This window comes from Zonotrichia albicollis, chromosome 18 (genome assembly GCF_047830755.1).
Source record: "Zonotrichia albicollis isolate bZonAlb1 chromosome 18, bZonAlb1.hap1, whole genome shotgun sequence".
Lineage (NCBI taxonomy): Eukaryota > Metazoa > Chordata > Aves > Passeriformes > Passerellidae > Zonotrichia > Zonotrichia albicollis.
The window spans coordinates 12,323,255-12,338,009 of record NC_133836.1 but is presented as its reverse complement, the minus strand read 5'-3'; the positions used below and the strand labels follow the sequence as shown (position 1 = coordinate 12,338,009).

Here is a 14,755-nt window from a genome sequence, read left to right as displayed (position 1 = left end):
CTGGGATAATCTGGGATAAATCTGGGGTAAGTCTGGAACAACTTGGATAAATGTGGAATAACTGTAGGATAACTGTGGGGTAACTGTGGGATAACTCTGGGATAAATCTGGATAACTGTGGGATAAATCGGATAAATCTGGAGTAACTCTGGGATACCTCTGGGATAACTCTGGAATAACTCTGGGATAAATCTGGATAACTCTGAGATAACTCTGGGGTAACTGGGATAATCTGGGATAAATCTGGATAACTGGGATTAGTGTGGGATAACTGTGAGATAAATCTGGGATAAATCTGGAATAACTCTGGGATAATCTGGGATAAATCTAGAATAACTGTGGAATAACTGTGGGATAAATCTGAGATAACTCTGGGTCAACTCTGGGATAACTGTGGGATAACCTGAGATAACTACGGGATAAATCTGGAATAATCTGTAATAACTCTGGAATAATTCTGGAGGAACTCTGGGATAATTTGGGATAACTGTGGGATAAATCTGGGATAACCTGTTCAAACCTCTGCCAGCAGCACCCACCCTCACACCAACAAATTCTCCACCTTCAGCTCCCCCCTATCTTGCCCTCCCTGCGCCCACCTGAATACCAGTTTTCCGTGGCTGTTTGGGGTTTTCTTGGGTTTTTGGGGGGTTTTGGGGGTTTTTGGGCAGGGAGGTGGCTGCAGGGAGAGCGGGAGGTTCAGACACTGGCTAATCCTGTTAGGAAGGCAGTGGTTATTGCAGGGCTTCCAGTGGGACCTGCTAAATGAACCGTAATTCTGTAATGAGATTTCCTTTTCCCGGCCAGACTAAATGTTCCTGGCCACTGGGAATAGGAGCTCGGGGAGAGGAGGAAAAATAAAGAGAGAGAAAGAAGAAGAGGAGGGGGAGCCTGGCTCAGGCTGCTCTCCCTGGTTTGCAGGGGAGGTTTGCAGAGCTCTGGCTCTTGTGGCTCATTCCTGCACCTGGGACAGCAGCTCAGAGCCAGAGGCGGCCCTGAACAAGAAAAACACCTCTGAGGTGGTTACAGCATTCCAAAACCTGGAGAAAGTGGGAGAGACTTCTTCAGGAGAGATTTAAGCTGGTCAGAGTGACCCCAAGAAAAGTTAGAAAGTCTCTTTTCCCAGCCCAGCACTTGAAGAAGGAGTCAGGCCTCTCCATTTCTCAGTCTCAAGGTTGTTCATTGTTTCTTATCTATAGAAAATTTTCTCCTGCCCTGCTGAGGTCCATCCAGCAGGACAGTTCCAGGCACTCTGCCTGCCCCCAGGGCAGTGTTATGTCTTTATACTAAAAACTACGTGTACAATGTTTACAATTCCTTCCCAATACCGATCACCTATGTTAGACAGTGAGCTTCTACTCTAAACCAATCTGTGAGTGCCAACATCACAGCAGGAGATGGAGGCCAAGAAGAAGAAGGAGAAAGGCTGGACACACCCAGTTCCCTCCATCTTGCCTCCTGAGCCCCCATACCAAAACCCCAAAATCTACATCTCCACCCTGTGATAACTTCACTATTATTCTACCTAAACTGTTGTGGCTTGCTGATCTTCATCTAAGGTTGGTAATTTGCTCCATGGGTCATAATCAAACCCCCAGGTGTTTTGGGCTCTGTGCCAGAGTCCCTGAGCCCCCTGGCAGGGTCCTGGATGTCCTGGACAGCCAGAGGGATGTTCTGGGTCCTGATAAGGAAGGAGCTGTGAGGGGAAAACAGGCTCTGGAGAGGGGGTGATCTCCTTGTGGGAGAGGGGAATTACACCATGGTGTCCAAAGGGGTTTATTCTGATTTGTAGCTGCAGAATGGAGCAGTGAGAACTTCCTGATGTGTGATCATCACCCTGGGCTGGGGCAGCTCTGATCCATCCCTGGGACACTTTTGGCACTGGGGTGAAGCCGAGCAGAGGAGAATGGGCAAACAGTGGGATTCAGGTGAAAACTCCTGCAGGGACTGGGATCTGCTCAGAGTTCATCAGGGCCTTAAATCCCATCCCATTCCACCCTGCTATGGCAGGGACACCTCCCACTGTCCCAGGCTGCTCCAGCCCCAGTGTCCAGCCTGGCCTTGGGCACTGCCAGGTATCCAGGATGGGCACCCTGTGCCAGGGCCTGCCCACCCTGCCAGGGGACAATTCCTCATTCCCAATATCCCATCCATCCCTGCCCTCTGGCACTGGGAGCCATTCCCTGTGTGCTGTCCCTCCATCCCTTGTCCCCAGTCCCTCTCCAGCTCTCCTGGAGCCCCTTCAGGCCCTGCCAGGGGCTCTGAGCTCTCCCTGGAGCCTTCTCCTCTCCAGGTGAGCACCCCCAGCTCTCCCAGCCTGGCTCCAGCCCTTGCAGCATCTCTGGTGCCTCCTCTGGGCTCTCCCCAGCAGCTCCAGGTCCCTCCTGAGCTGCCCAGGGCTGGCTCCATTTCCGTGGCAGTCTCAGCCCAGCTCCCAGCAGTGCCCCAGTGCCATCCCAGCTCTGCCATCCTCTCCCTCCCCTCTCAGCCTTCAGGTGTCCCCACACTCCCCAAATTTCTCTCTTTTCACCCCAGATTGAGAAGCCTCTCTGGGGAGCAGAGTGGGCATGGGAATGCTCCAGGCAGGGAGAAATGCAGTATTTTGTAACGGTTCTTTCCTTGCTTGATCCTGCTCATGCTCAGGGTTTGTTGCTTTTCCTCTTGGTCCTTCTTGCTCTGATTTTTTCTGTCTGTGGCAAACAGAAGCCTTTGGTTTGCCCAAAGTTCCTCTGCCTGTGCTGCTCCACTGGGGTGAGAGTTTTCCCGAAATTCCTGGTGGTCCTGGAAACCCCTGGGCTCTGTCTCTCATCCAGGTGAGAAAAAAAAAAAGAAAAATATTTGGATGTTTTTACTTTTCCCTTTGAAATTTGGCCCTGAGGGTGCTGCAAACCCTGTTTTTTCTGTGCCTTTATTCCCCATTTTTTTTTTTTTTGTGGGAATTGGGGAGGAATTGTTTTTTTCCAGCCTTTCATGGGCAGTGCTTTGCTGGTCCAAGGTGGCCTGGCTCTTGGTGAAGTTGTTTTTCCTGTTTTCTGTGGTTTTAGCCTCCAATCCCTCCCTTGGGCTGCATGGATGGGCACCTCCTGCTCCCAACTCTCATCCCAGCTTTTTCCAGCCCATCAGCTGCTCCTGCTGCAAAACACCCTGGGATGAGGAGGGGAAAATAGCAATGCTAAAAATAAAATAAAATAAAATAAAATTTTTAAAAAATAAAATAAAATAAAATAAAATAAAATAAAATAAAATAAAATAAAATAAAATTTTTAAAAAATTTAAAAGAAAATAAATAAAATTTAAAAAATAGAATAAAAATGAAATAAAATGAAACTAAATGAAATGAAATAAAATAAAATGTAAACAATAGAATAAATTTTAAAATCAAAAAATAAAATATAAAACATAAAAATAAAATAAAATAAAATAAATAAAATAAAATGTAAACAATAGAATAAATTTTAAAAACAAAATTAAAATATAAAACATAAAAATAAAATAAAATAAATAAAATAAAATTTAAAAAATATTATAAAATGGAATAAAATGAAACTAAATGAAATGAAATAAAATAAATAAAATGTAAACAATAAAATAAAATAATAAAATGAAATAAAATAATTAAAAATTTTAAAATAGAATAAAATTAAATAAAATTAAACTAAATAAAACAAAATGTAGACAATAAAATAAACAAAATTTTAAAATAGAATGAAATAAAATTAAATGCAAACAATAAAATAAAATCATTTTTAAAAATTAAATAAAAAGAAATGTCAAAAATAAAAAATATAAAAAATGAAATGAAATGAAATGAAATGAAATAAAATAAATAAAATAAAATAAAACAAAATAAAATACATAAACTAAAAACAAAATAAAATCAGTGGTTTGGATGCCAGCTCTCCTTGGTGTCCTGAGCACCCCTCCTCCCTCCTGTTCCTGATTATCCCATACTGGCCCAGAGAACCTTGTGGGGCTGGGTCTGTCCAGCCCGTCCATCCCCCTGGCCAGGCTTTACCCAGGACCCAGCCTGGAATCAGCCATTCCAAAGAGCTGCAGGGCGTTAAGGTGAAGGGAAAGTTGGAAATCAAAGCAGGCAGGGCTTTCCTGGCACGGAGAAACAGGATATCCCAGGATTTCACCTCCTCCCACCAGGATATCCCGGGATTTCAACTCCTCCCACCACAAACTGGGCAGGATCCCGGAGCAAGCGGTGGGAGCAGGGAAATCTGGGGGTGCCCAGAGTGGGATCATGAAATGGTTTGGGATGGGGGGGACCTTAAAGCCCAGCCCAGCCCATCCCATCTCGTCCCATCCCATCCCATCCCATCCCATCCCATCCCATCCCATCCCATCCCATCCCATCCCATCCCATCCCATCCCATCCCCCTCCACTATCCCGGTGTGAGAAACGCCCCTCACTTTAAAAAAATATAAAAGATTTATTAGAACCTTATCCAAAATTATAAAAAATAGCCACTCACTTTCCATAGTTTAGGAAGGTTTATTAAACCTTGTCAAAAAGGTTTAATTAATTATTATATATAATACATTATATGTTATATATATTTTATATACTATATAGTATATATTGTATATTATTATATATTTATTCTATATTATTATTATTTTATTTTTAATTGAATTTTTTATTCCTATTGAGGTTTTTTAGGGCCTGGAACGTCCAAAGCTACTTCTGGGCCTTGGTGCTCAGCTCTCTTGGCCAGGCTGGTGTTTGTTGGCCCAAAGTGGTTTGGTTGGCTGAGAAGTTTCAATTCCTTCAAATTCCAGCAGTGTCAACATCCCATTAAAGGCGTGCCAGGAATAAATCCAGATTCCAGATTCCATCCCAAAAATCCCACCTTGCCCTACTCACTGCTCCCTCCTCCTGGTGGGATGCCCGAATTCCCTGTTATATACACTTTACATACATTTTATTTTATAATCAAATATACATTTTATTGTCTGGGTCTCGCAGGAAATCAGAGCCTCTCCCTGCAGGCCAGCACCCAGGCACTTTGCTGCTTGGCACTGGATTATTTTTATCATATTATTTTTTCCCCTCCTTGCTCCTCTTTAGAAATGAAGAAGTCGGCAGCAGCTGTTTCTGCGCTCTTGGCTTTGCTTTGTGCCGGTTTTTTTGCAGCGAATGCTGTGCAGATTTGGCTTATCAGGCTCGTCAGGCTGCTCCACTCCTGCCCGGCCCTATTTACCCAGAGCCCCGGCCCTTTCCTGCCTTTGTCACCACCCACCCCAAGGTGCTCCAGCGATAACTTCTCACTCCGGATTAGGGATTTGGGGCTTTTCAAAAGAGTCTTTAACACACAGCCCTCAGAAATGTGTCACTTGGTTAAAAAAACCCCAAAAAACAGTTTAAACCTCGACATTTAGTGCTTAAGGGTGACACAGGAGTGATTTTTCTGCTTTGTAATTACTCCAAGAATTGATCTAAAGGTTCAAAGGTGCCATTTTGGGGGCCTGATCCCGCTGGGAAGGAACGGGGCTGGAAATAGGGGCTCAGATGGCACAAAATCCCGGGAGCTGGCTGGTTTTAGCTGGCTTTAATGATCACGATTCCGCTGATTCCAGTGGAGCCGTGGAGCTCTGCTGCTGCTGCTGCTGCTTTGGAGCATCTGCCCCCAACCTCCAGCTGCTGGGGATGGCTCAGCTCAGCCCCTTGTGCTGCAGAACAGGGTTTGCATCTGAATAACCCACGAGTGACTCGAGCCCCTTTCAGGCTGCTCAGAGAGGTTTCAAAGCAGGGTTTTTGTGAAATCTAAATTATGCCCTGGATTTACAAGGAGTCCTTGAACTTTGGGGTGTTTGTCAGGCCTTCAATGCTTCCTGAAAATGATAATGAGAGGGATTTGGATTTTGATGGGAAGGTGGCAGGGCTTGGGGCTGGGGGAAATGTGACTTTTTGAAGGGAAGGGGTTCATATTTTGAAGTAGAATTTTAAAAGAAATGCAAGGGAAGACAGGCAGGTCCTTCCCTGCCCTGTAACAGTGGCGAAACATGAATTCATCCCCCTGGAATTTCTTGTTTGTGCGCTCCCATAATCTCATTTCTTTGGTGTCTGTATGAAGCTCGAGATAGTTGAACGCCAGGAGCCAAATTCTCTCGGACTAATATCTTTTTATTAGATTTGCTGCGTGCGTGTGTGCCCACGTGTGAGAGAGAGAGATCGCCCTTCATCACCCACCTCGTGCCGAGGAGGAGGAGGAGGAGGAGGAGGAGGAGAGGAGCTCCCAAGGAATCTTTCCAGCAGTTTTTCCCAACTCTGAACCCCAGGATAGGGATGTCTGGGACATAAACGTGGCTTTGGGTGGGGTTTACAGGTGTCCTGCTGGTTACCAGGGTTTGTGCTGGGATGTTTCGTGTTGTCGCAGCTCTGCCTGGTCACTGTGGGCTGTGACAGCTTCTGGAGGTGGGGGACAAAGAGTTTTCCCCTAAATTGTCACGGGAAAGGAGGAGTTGTCCCAGGGATGTTTTAGAAGAGACCTGCCCTGGCCATGAACTCCCAGGTTTTCAGGATTTGATCAAACCTGGCTTTGATGAGCCCCAGCCTTTGTCCGGTGCAGAGGGGACGATGCCAGGGAATCCCCCGATCCAGCAGAGGGTGGGTGGGTTCCGAGGGGTCCCTCCTGTCCCACAGCAACCCTGCCCCATCCGGGCAGAGCTCCGGGACTTCCCAGGCTGTGCCGGGGGTCGGCAGAAGGGAAGAGCCAAGAGCGAAGGCTCACTGCCACCTCTAGGCAAAGCCCAGCATCGGCGCTCGCTCTAAACTGGAGCACGGGCAGGGACAATCCTGGGATTTGTCCCAAATCGCCGCAGTGGCAGTGGCAGACCCCGCTCCCGGCTGCTGCGCGTGTGTGCGGGGTGTGCGCGCTCCGCGGCTCCCAAAGCTTTGGTATAAATATAAATGTTCAGCCCTTCCTCCAGCCCGCGGGCTCTAATCCCCTTCCGCACGCGTTTCCAGCCGCGGGGAATGAGCAGCCCAGTAAGTCCCGAGCCGCGGAGGTTGTGTGTGTGATCCCTGCGTGATCTGTGTGTGTGATCCGTGTGTGATCCGTGTGTGATCCCTGTGTGATCTGTGTGTGTGATCCGTGTGTGAGCCCTGTGTGTGTGTGAGCCCTGTGTGATCTGTGTGTGTGATCCGTGTGTGAGCCCTGTATGTGTGATCCCTGTGTGTGATCCCTGTGTGTGATTCGTGTGTGAGCCCTGTGTGTGTGTGAGCCCTGTGTGATCTGTGTGTGTGATCCGTGTGTGAGCCCTGCGTGATCTGTGTGTGTGATCCGTGTGTGAGCCCTGTGTGTGTGTGAGCCCTGTGTGATCTGTGTGTGTGATCCGTGTGTGAGCCCTGTATGTGTGATCCCTGTGTGTGATCCCTGTGTGTGATTCGTGTGTGATCCGTGTGTGTGTGATCCCTGTGTGTGTGATCTGTGTGTGATCCGTGTGTGTGTGATCTGTGTGTGTGTGATCTCTGTGTGATCCCTGTGTGTGATTCATGTGTGTGATCTGTGTGTGTGTGATCCGTGTGTGTGTGATCCCTGTGTGTGATTCATGTGTGTGATCTGTGTGTGATCCCTGTGTGTGATCCATGTGTGTGATTTGTGTGTGTGATCCGTGTGTGTGTGATCCGTGTGTGTGTGATCCCTGTGTGATCCCTGTGTGTGATCCCTGCATGTGATCCCTGTGTGTGTGATCCGTGTGTGTGTGTGTGACCCGTGTGTGTGTGTGTGTGTGTGTGACCCGTGTGTGTGCAATCCCCGTGTGTGTGCGATCCTGAGGATCTCAGGGAGTGCCGAGCATCCTGAGCCGCACAATCCCGGCGGATCCCCCAGCTGGGAGCTCCAAGAGAGGTGGGTGAGGGACAAGGGCAGCAGCGCAGGGGAAGCAGAGGGAGGAAATTTGGGCGTTAAGCGCTGGGTTTATATTCGGTTTCTATCCCTAACCTCTGGCAGCATATGGCCGGGAGCGAGCGGAGCTGAGCTGCCTCCGGAGGAGACGGGGAGCCGGAGAGGGGCGGGGAGGCGGCTCTTGCCTCTCCCGAGCAGTTTTGGGGGAGAACTTCCCAGGCAGCGCCCCCTGAATCGGCTCCCAGCTGTGGGAAAGGGGAAAGCAACTTCCATGGACGAGGCTGGCTGGGAATGGGGGGGTTCCTCCAGAGCTGGGGCTGCTCCCTGGGGTGAGCAGGATGGCAGGGACACGTTCCCTGCGGGGAAATGCTGTCCCCAGACGCTTTTTGCTGGGGACAGGAAGGCGCAGCCTTGGCTGTCGCACCAGGAGCTCGGTGGGGAAGGGGCTCAGGGGTGCGGCCGTGCTGGGGAGGGTCTCGCTCCACCTTCTCCATCCACAGCCCACCCTCTGCCTCCTCAGTTGTTTATGAACCTCCAAACCTTTCCCTTGCCTTCCCGGCTGACTCACGGCTTCCAGCGGGAGGGAAAGGCGACCTGGGGCTCCTCCCTGGCGCAGGGGGAGCACAGGACACGCACAGGCTCCCTTCCCACAGGGACACTCTGCTCCTGGCTGGATTTCCGGGCCGCAGCAGCGCTCCCGGTGATCCCAAATCGAGCTGGTCCCGCTCAGATTCCCGTGGGGAAGGAAGTGCTGCCGTGCCCCGGGGGAATGTTCCCGGGATCTGTTCAGGGCTCTGCTCCTGGGATCTGTTCAGGGCTCTGTTCCTGGGATCTGTTTCAGGGCTCTGTTCCTGGGATCTGTTCAGGGCTCTGTTCCCGGGATCTGTTCCTGGGATCTGTTCAGGGCTCTGCTCCTGGGATCTGTTCAGGGCTCTGTTCCCGAGATCTGTTCAGGACTCTGTTCCCGGGATCTGTTCCTGGGATCTGTTCAGGGCTCTGTTCAGAGCTCTATTCCTGGGATCTGTTCAGAGCTCTGTTCCTGAGATCTGTTGAGGGCTCTGCTCCTGGGATCTATTCAGAGCTCTGTTCCTGGGATCTGTTCAGAGCTCTGGGATCCAGGGCTGGTTCCTGGGCTGGGATACCACCGCAGGCTGGAAGGGCTTTACTTCCAAAGCCCAGAGTGTCCCAGGGAGCTCTGCTCCCCCGGATCAGGGCTGTGCTGCCTCTGATGGATGTGCCCGGCTGACAAGAGGAGCAGGAGGTGCTGGTGGCCGTGTGTCGGGGTGGCTTTGGCACTGCAGAGTCCCCTCAAACAGGTGACATCACAGCCACCAGCCCTGCGTCTGCCTGCACCCCTATCCGAGGAAAACTGCTCCAGCCCACAGAGCCCTGCAGCTCTACGGCTCCAAACCGTGAGCCCTGCAAGGAGAAGGGTTTGGACTTTTCCCAGCCATGCCTGGGTCACAAAGTCCTTTGTCACCGGTGTGTGCCCTCTGGCTGATGGACCGGAGCAGATGTCCTTGGGTAGCTCGCTCTTAGATGAGTCCTCCTGGCTCTAGAGAGGCAGAATCACGTTTCCCTTAACCCCAGACAGTGTTAGAGCCCGATCTCGGTGAGGAGGGGCGGGACGGGGGAGGCAGCCCCGGCTCTGCTGCTGCATTTGCCCGTCCTCTCCGCCTCTGCACAGCTCTCGGTGATCCGGGCAGGAGCGGGGCCGCTCCGCTCCCCTTCCTTCGCCGTGGGAAGTTCTGTAATTGAGCCGCCCGCTGTGCCCTGCCTTGTTTGCCTGCCTCTGCTGAGGCACCCACGGGCTGGGCACCTTCCCCGGGCTCGGGACACCTCTGTGTGCTCCGGTGGGAGCTGCCTGCTGGGCTGGGAGCAGGTGAACCCCAGAGCCCTGCCCGAGAGCCCGCTGGGTTTATATAATATTATATATCTATAATTGTGTGTTTGTTGTTGCCATGGGAATGAGCGCAATCGCGAAGGCTGGAGGCTGATGTCAAGCCTGGGTCCGCTCTGGGCCGCGCTGGGGGCAGGTGGAGAGTCGGGAGGGGAAGTGGGGTGAGGAGATCTTTGTTCCCTGCCCCGTGTGCAGCACAGGGGCAGCTCCGGCAGCTGAGGCTCGGGGATGTCCCAGCCCCGCCTGGAGCCGGGCCGGGAGCTCCCGAAGGGATGGAGGTGTCAGCCCTGGGCACCAGCGGGCACGGGCTGCCGGGAGAGGAGCGGGGTTTTCTGCAGCATAGCCAGCCTGGGAGCAGGAGTGTGGGGGCTGCAGCAGGGCTGGGCAGGGACCTGGGGACCGCTCAGCCGCTCCGGTGCCCCCCGGGGCACGCAGAGCCCCCCACCCGCCCGGGGCAGGCTGAGTCAGGCCCGCGGGGGGTGACGCGGAGCTTCCAGCAACAAGTGGGGGCCGGGGGGTGTCTGTGAGCTCTTTAATTGGTGAGGGAGTTGGGGGGGTGGGCGATGCTCCCCGGCAAGGGGAGGGAGGGAGGGGGGAGAAAAGCCACGCTGGAAATGAGGTTATATAAAAGATGTATGATTTGGAGAGCGGAGTGTCTCCTAATGAGGGCTGCACCGGCTCGCTCCACACCCATAAAAACCCTGGTTGGACGTCAAAGCGGATTCGTTTCGGTGATGCTGGGATAAAGGGGCGCAGCGAGGACTGGCTCCCCGCTGCCAGCCCTGCCCAGCCGAGCCCAGCGCGGGGCTCCGTCCGTGCCGAGCCGCCGGGAGCGATGCGGGGCCGGCCGCGGGGCCGGGGCCGGGCACGGCTCCTCTCCGCCGCACGGTAGGTGCCCCCCAGCCCCGCACCGGGCTCCGCTCCTCCGCGAAACTTTGCCGGGGCTGCGGCACCCGTGCGCCCCGTCGGGAGCGCCGCCGCATCCTCCGGGCACTGTGAGCGGGGAAGGGGAGGCGGCGGCGGGACCCCAACCCCGGCAGTGCCCGCAGAGAGGGGGACACGCGTGGGATGTGCCCGGAGGAAGCGCTCGCTGCTCGGGGTGGCCCCGCCGAGACGCGAATCGCACTCGCTCCCCAAGCCCAGGGCACGCTGCGGGTGTCCCCCCCCCGTCCCTCCGCGCCCGCAAAGTTCCCCCAGCACCTCCGAGCCCGGCTGGCCCCGCCGGGAGCGCGGTGCTCCTCCCGGGATGGGGCAGCGGGAGGGCGCTCGGTGTGCCCGGAGGGAGGGCAGGAGGGGCAGGGCACCGAGTGCGGGGGTGGCAGGCGGGCAGCGAGCCCGGGACAGGCGGAACTCTGCCCGGGGGCCATCGGTGCGGGGAGGGCAGCGAGCGGGAGCGGCCGTTCACCGAACTGGGGTTGGCGGGGGCGGTTTTGGGGAGGGCAGAGGGACAATTCCGCAGAATGTCACCCTGCCAGGGATGGGCATTTTCCCCTGGGCATGCCGTTTCCCGGGAGAAGGCGGTTTCGGGAGGCGGGCGGCACTGTCCCGGGGCAGCGGAGTTGTCCCGGGTGGAGGAGCCGATCCGCCCGTCCCGCCTGAGCTGTCCCGGGTGCTGAACCCGGCGGAGCGCCGGAGCTCCCGAGCCTCCGCTCCCCACCGGGGATTGCGGGAGACGGCACCGCGCCCCGCGCTGGGATGGGGAGTGGCACATGCCAGGTCCTGCCCTCGCTGTTTGCCTGTCCCTGGGGTGTCCCGGCTGTCCCCAGGGTGTCCTCACTGTCCCCGGGGCACTGCGGTGGAAGCGAGACCCCCGTCCAGCCCGGGCTGGGGACACTCCAGCCCTCGGGATGTCCTGTTGGGGCTGGCTCCTGTCCTTTAGGGAGAACGGGGGTCACCCCGGATCCTTGCCCGTCCCTCTGCCCAACAAGGACCTCGCAGAATGAGCCGGGAATGCAGCGGGAGCTGCAGCCGCAGGGATCGGAGGGGACGAGCCCTGCTTGTCCTGCTGCTGCCCCGGGCTTGGTTCTGACTGGAAAGCTTTTGGTTCTGACTGGCAAAGCAGAGGGCAAAGGAGCTCTTTGTGGGGCACATCTGGCACATCTGGCGCCGGGCTGTGCGGGTGTGCGCTGCCCCGTCCCGCCGCGCTCCCTGCCCCGCTCGCTGAGCCCCCAAGCCCGGGTGAGGGGTGCGGACATTTTCTCCCGACGCTTCCAAGTTCTCCCTGTCGGGAGGGAATTCTGGCAGGCGACTTGACAATGATGTGCCGAGTCCCCGAGGAGCGGATCCGCCTCTCGCTGAGATGGAGGGGAAGCGTCTCCTTCCTTCCTTTTTCCATTCCCGATCTCCCCCGTCCCCCTTTTCCCTTCCCGGTGGTTGTTTGGCACGGGGGACGGTGGAGATCGCAGGGGCAGCTGCAGCAATGGGGGGCTTGGCTGCTTCAAACACCGGCTCCTCTCCCTCACCCTCATTCCCGAGTGCCAGCGGCTCTGGCAGACGGGAATCTACAGGGATGATCACACAGAAGCAGCGGGGAGGCTTTGGGAGCAGGGGGGAAATCACTCTCCCAGGAATTTCTACCTGCACCATTTGCTAGTTATCATTCTCTGCTCAAGGTCTCAGTGGGGAAGCCTTATTTAAAGAATTTGGGTTTGCATCAGCAATTTCCTCCTCCCTCTCTTTTCTTCCCGGCTCGTATTTCCCAGAATATTTCCTTAAAGACGCCACAAACTCAGGCACAGACTCTGCAGTTTCAAATGTTTGCAAACAAACTCCGGGTGCGGAGTCTCTTCCCCCGCAGCCGTGGGCAGGGAGGGGACATTTCCCTGCTCAGGTACCCGCTCTGGGAGAAGCATCACACCCCCCTGGAGCCCAGGAAAGGGACAATCTCTTGTACCCTTTGCATTCTGTGTGTTCCCCCTGCCAGCGCCACAACTGTGAGCGAGAGGCCATCTTAGGCAGAGGGGTTTGGGCTGAATCCTCCTTGGAATCCTCGCTTGGATTTAACGTTCTGTGGCTGCTCACGGGGAGGGCTGGGTCCTCCCTCGCCCTCAGGGGCCGTTTTGGCCCTGTCAGATTTTTTTTGTCCCCCTCCCCGCTCTGCTTGTGTATTTTGTCTTTTCCATTTCAGTGGTGTGTCTGTACAAAGGCTTAGGAAATCTGCCAGATTCCCTAAATCAGTGCCTGAAAACAACTATTTTTAGTAACTGATAAGTCACATGAGCCCGGCTCGCATAGATTAGCATTTACCTTTCCCGAGGAACGAGGATATTGTTTGATACTTGTTGATACCATCAATTTTCCCCTAAAGAAACCCAACCCCGCTAACGAGGGGCCGGGTTAGAGAGGCGGCTCCGAGCGAGCTCCGATGCCTTTGTTCTACTCCCACAGCTCCCATCCTATCTGTGCGTTAAATCAAATCTATAGATGCAATCTGATCCCTCCAAAAATAAATGTATTGTGTCCCGAAGAGGCCTGGGAGCCGCTGTCTGGCTCAGGCTGGATAAATCATGCTCGTTCCAAATGAGCCCTGATGGGCTGTGTGTGATAAGGGACACTGGGTTGTCACCATCCCAAATGAGCCCTGATGGGCTGTGTGTGATAAGGGACCCTGGGTTGTCACCATCCCAAATGAGCCCTGATGGGCTCTGTGTGTGATAAGGGACCCTGGGTTGTCACCATCCATGCGGGATGTGGCTTTGGGAAGCCCAGATGTCACCAGGGTGGTGGTTCTGCATGCGGGGCATGGAAACCTGGAGGTTCTGAGTGTGTGTGTGTGTGTCCCTACAAAAAGGGGGGCACTGATGCCAAGGAAACGCTTTCCACGGCTTCTCCACTCCGTGACAATCCCCAAATGCTTAACAGGATCCAGCAATGCCCTTCTAGGGGAGCTTGTCTTAATCCCATTTTCCAGAGTTTCATGCTTACGTTTCCAGACGTGCTGGAACGTGAGGTTCTGTCTCTCTTTCAGAGGCTGGGGAGCTCGGTGCCCTCCGAGCAGGGATTATCCTTCATGCCCACCAGGCAGTGAATGGAGCATCCCTGCCACATCTGGGACAGGGCTCCGAGCTGGCCCTGGGGTCACAGCCTGCCCCAAATGCCAGCAGTGAGGAGCAGGGGCTTGGGGAGCTAAAATCCTCTCCTCTGGCATGGGGAAAAGCTGGTTTAGGATGGGGGTTAGGGCTGCTTCAGCTTCCATAGGGAAGGGAAAAATGGACCCCTGGGATCAATGGGGTCCATTTCCATTCCTCTCCCACATGCACTCCTGGGTTTTTTGCCACATCCATGCTCAGGGATGCTGGAGGGATGAGGATGATGAGGCTGGAGCAGCCTCTCTCCCACAGTCAGCACCTTCAGCAAATCCAGGAGGCAGAAAACTCCACATCCTTTCCCCCCCATGAGTCCTGCTGGAATCGGAGTCAGAGCCCTTGTAGGACAAGGAACAGGTCCCAGGAGGCCCCTGGAGAACTTTGCTGCTGTTGTTGGTACTATGGCAACAAGTGCTAATGCAAGGCATGGACAGAAACTCGGGGGAACAAATTATCCTCAATTTTCCCCTGGCACGTCCCTGAGGATGCCAGGGCCAACAGGGCAGGAGCTGTGCCGTGGCTCCGTGCGTTGGATTCATCCCTGGGGAAGGGAGGAATCCCAATCCTGTCCCTTCTCCTACTGCAGAGGGGTGGTGACGGCACTCAGGAGATCCCAGAGCTCTTGGGATCTGCCTGGGGTTGGGGACCTTGAGGGGCCCAATCTCCTCCTGAGGGTTCTAAACAGGGACATGAGTCACTCCTTAGGAAAACAGTGCCAACAGGATTTTTTGGGAAATTTAATGCCAGGCAAGAAGGATTTTGGGGTGTCAGCAGCAAAGGAGGGGACGTGAGTTGCTGAACAGGACCAGGAGTTTATTCCTGGATGGACTCAGAGCTCCATCCCTGACTTTATTGATGCTGGCTGGCAGCTCCTGAGCTATTACAGCTCCAGCCAACCTGCTGTGATTTTGAAA

General features: G+C 54.0%; 1 protein-coding gene across 4 annotated transcripts in view; it reads left to right on the top strand.

The window, feature by feature from the left end:
* NOS1 (nitric oxide synthase 1) overlaps positions 1 to 14,755 on the top strand; it is an 86,369-nt gene that overhangs the window by 12,026 nt on the left and 59,588 nt on the right. Inside the window, exon 1 of one of the 4 annotated variants that reach the window (XM_074554590.1) lies at positions 6,834 to 6,997. The exons of 1 other annotated variant lie outside the window; for it this stretch is intronic. The gene's annotated coding sequence lies outside the window, so the exon portion shown is untranslated. Of the gene's footprint in view, positions 1 to 6,833; positions 6,998 to 7,707; positions 7,860 to 10,358; positions 10,645 to 14,755 lie in introns of those variants that run through there. 2 more of the 4 variants (XM_074554589.1, XM_074554587.1) reach the window with 2 other exon arrangements.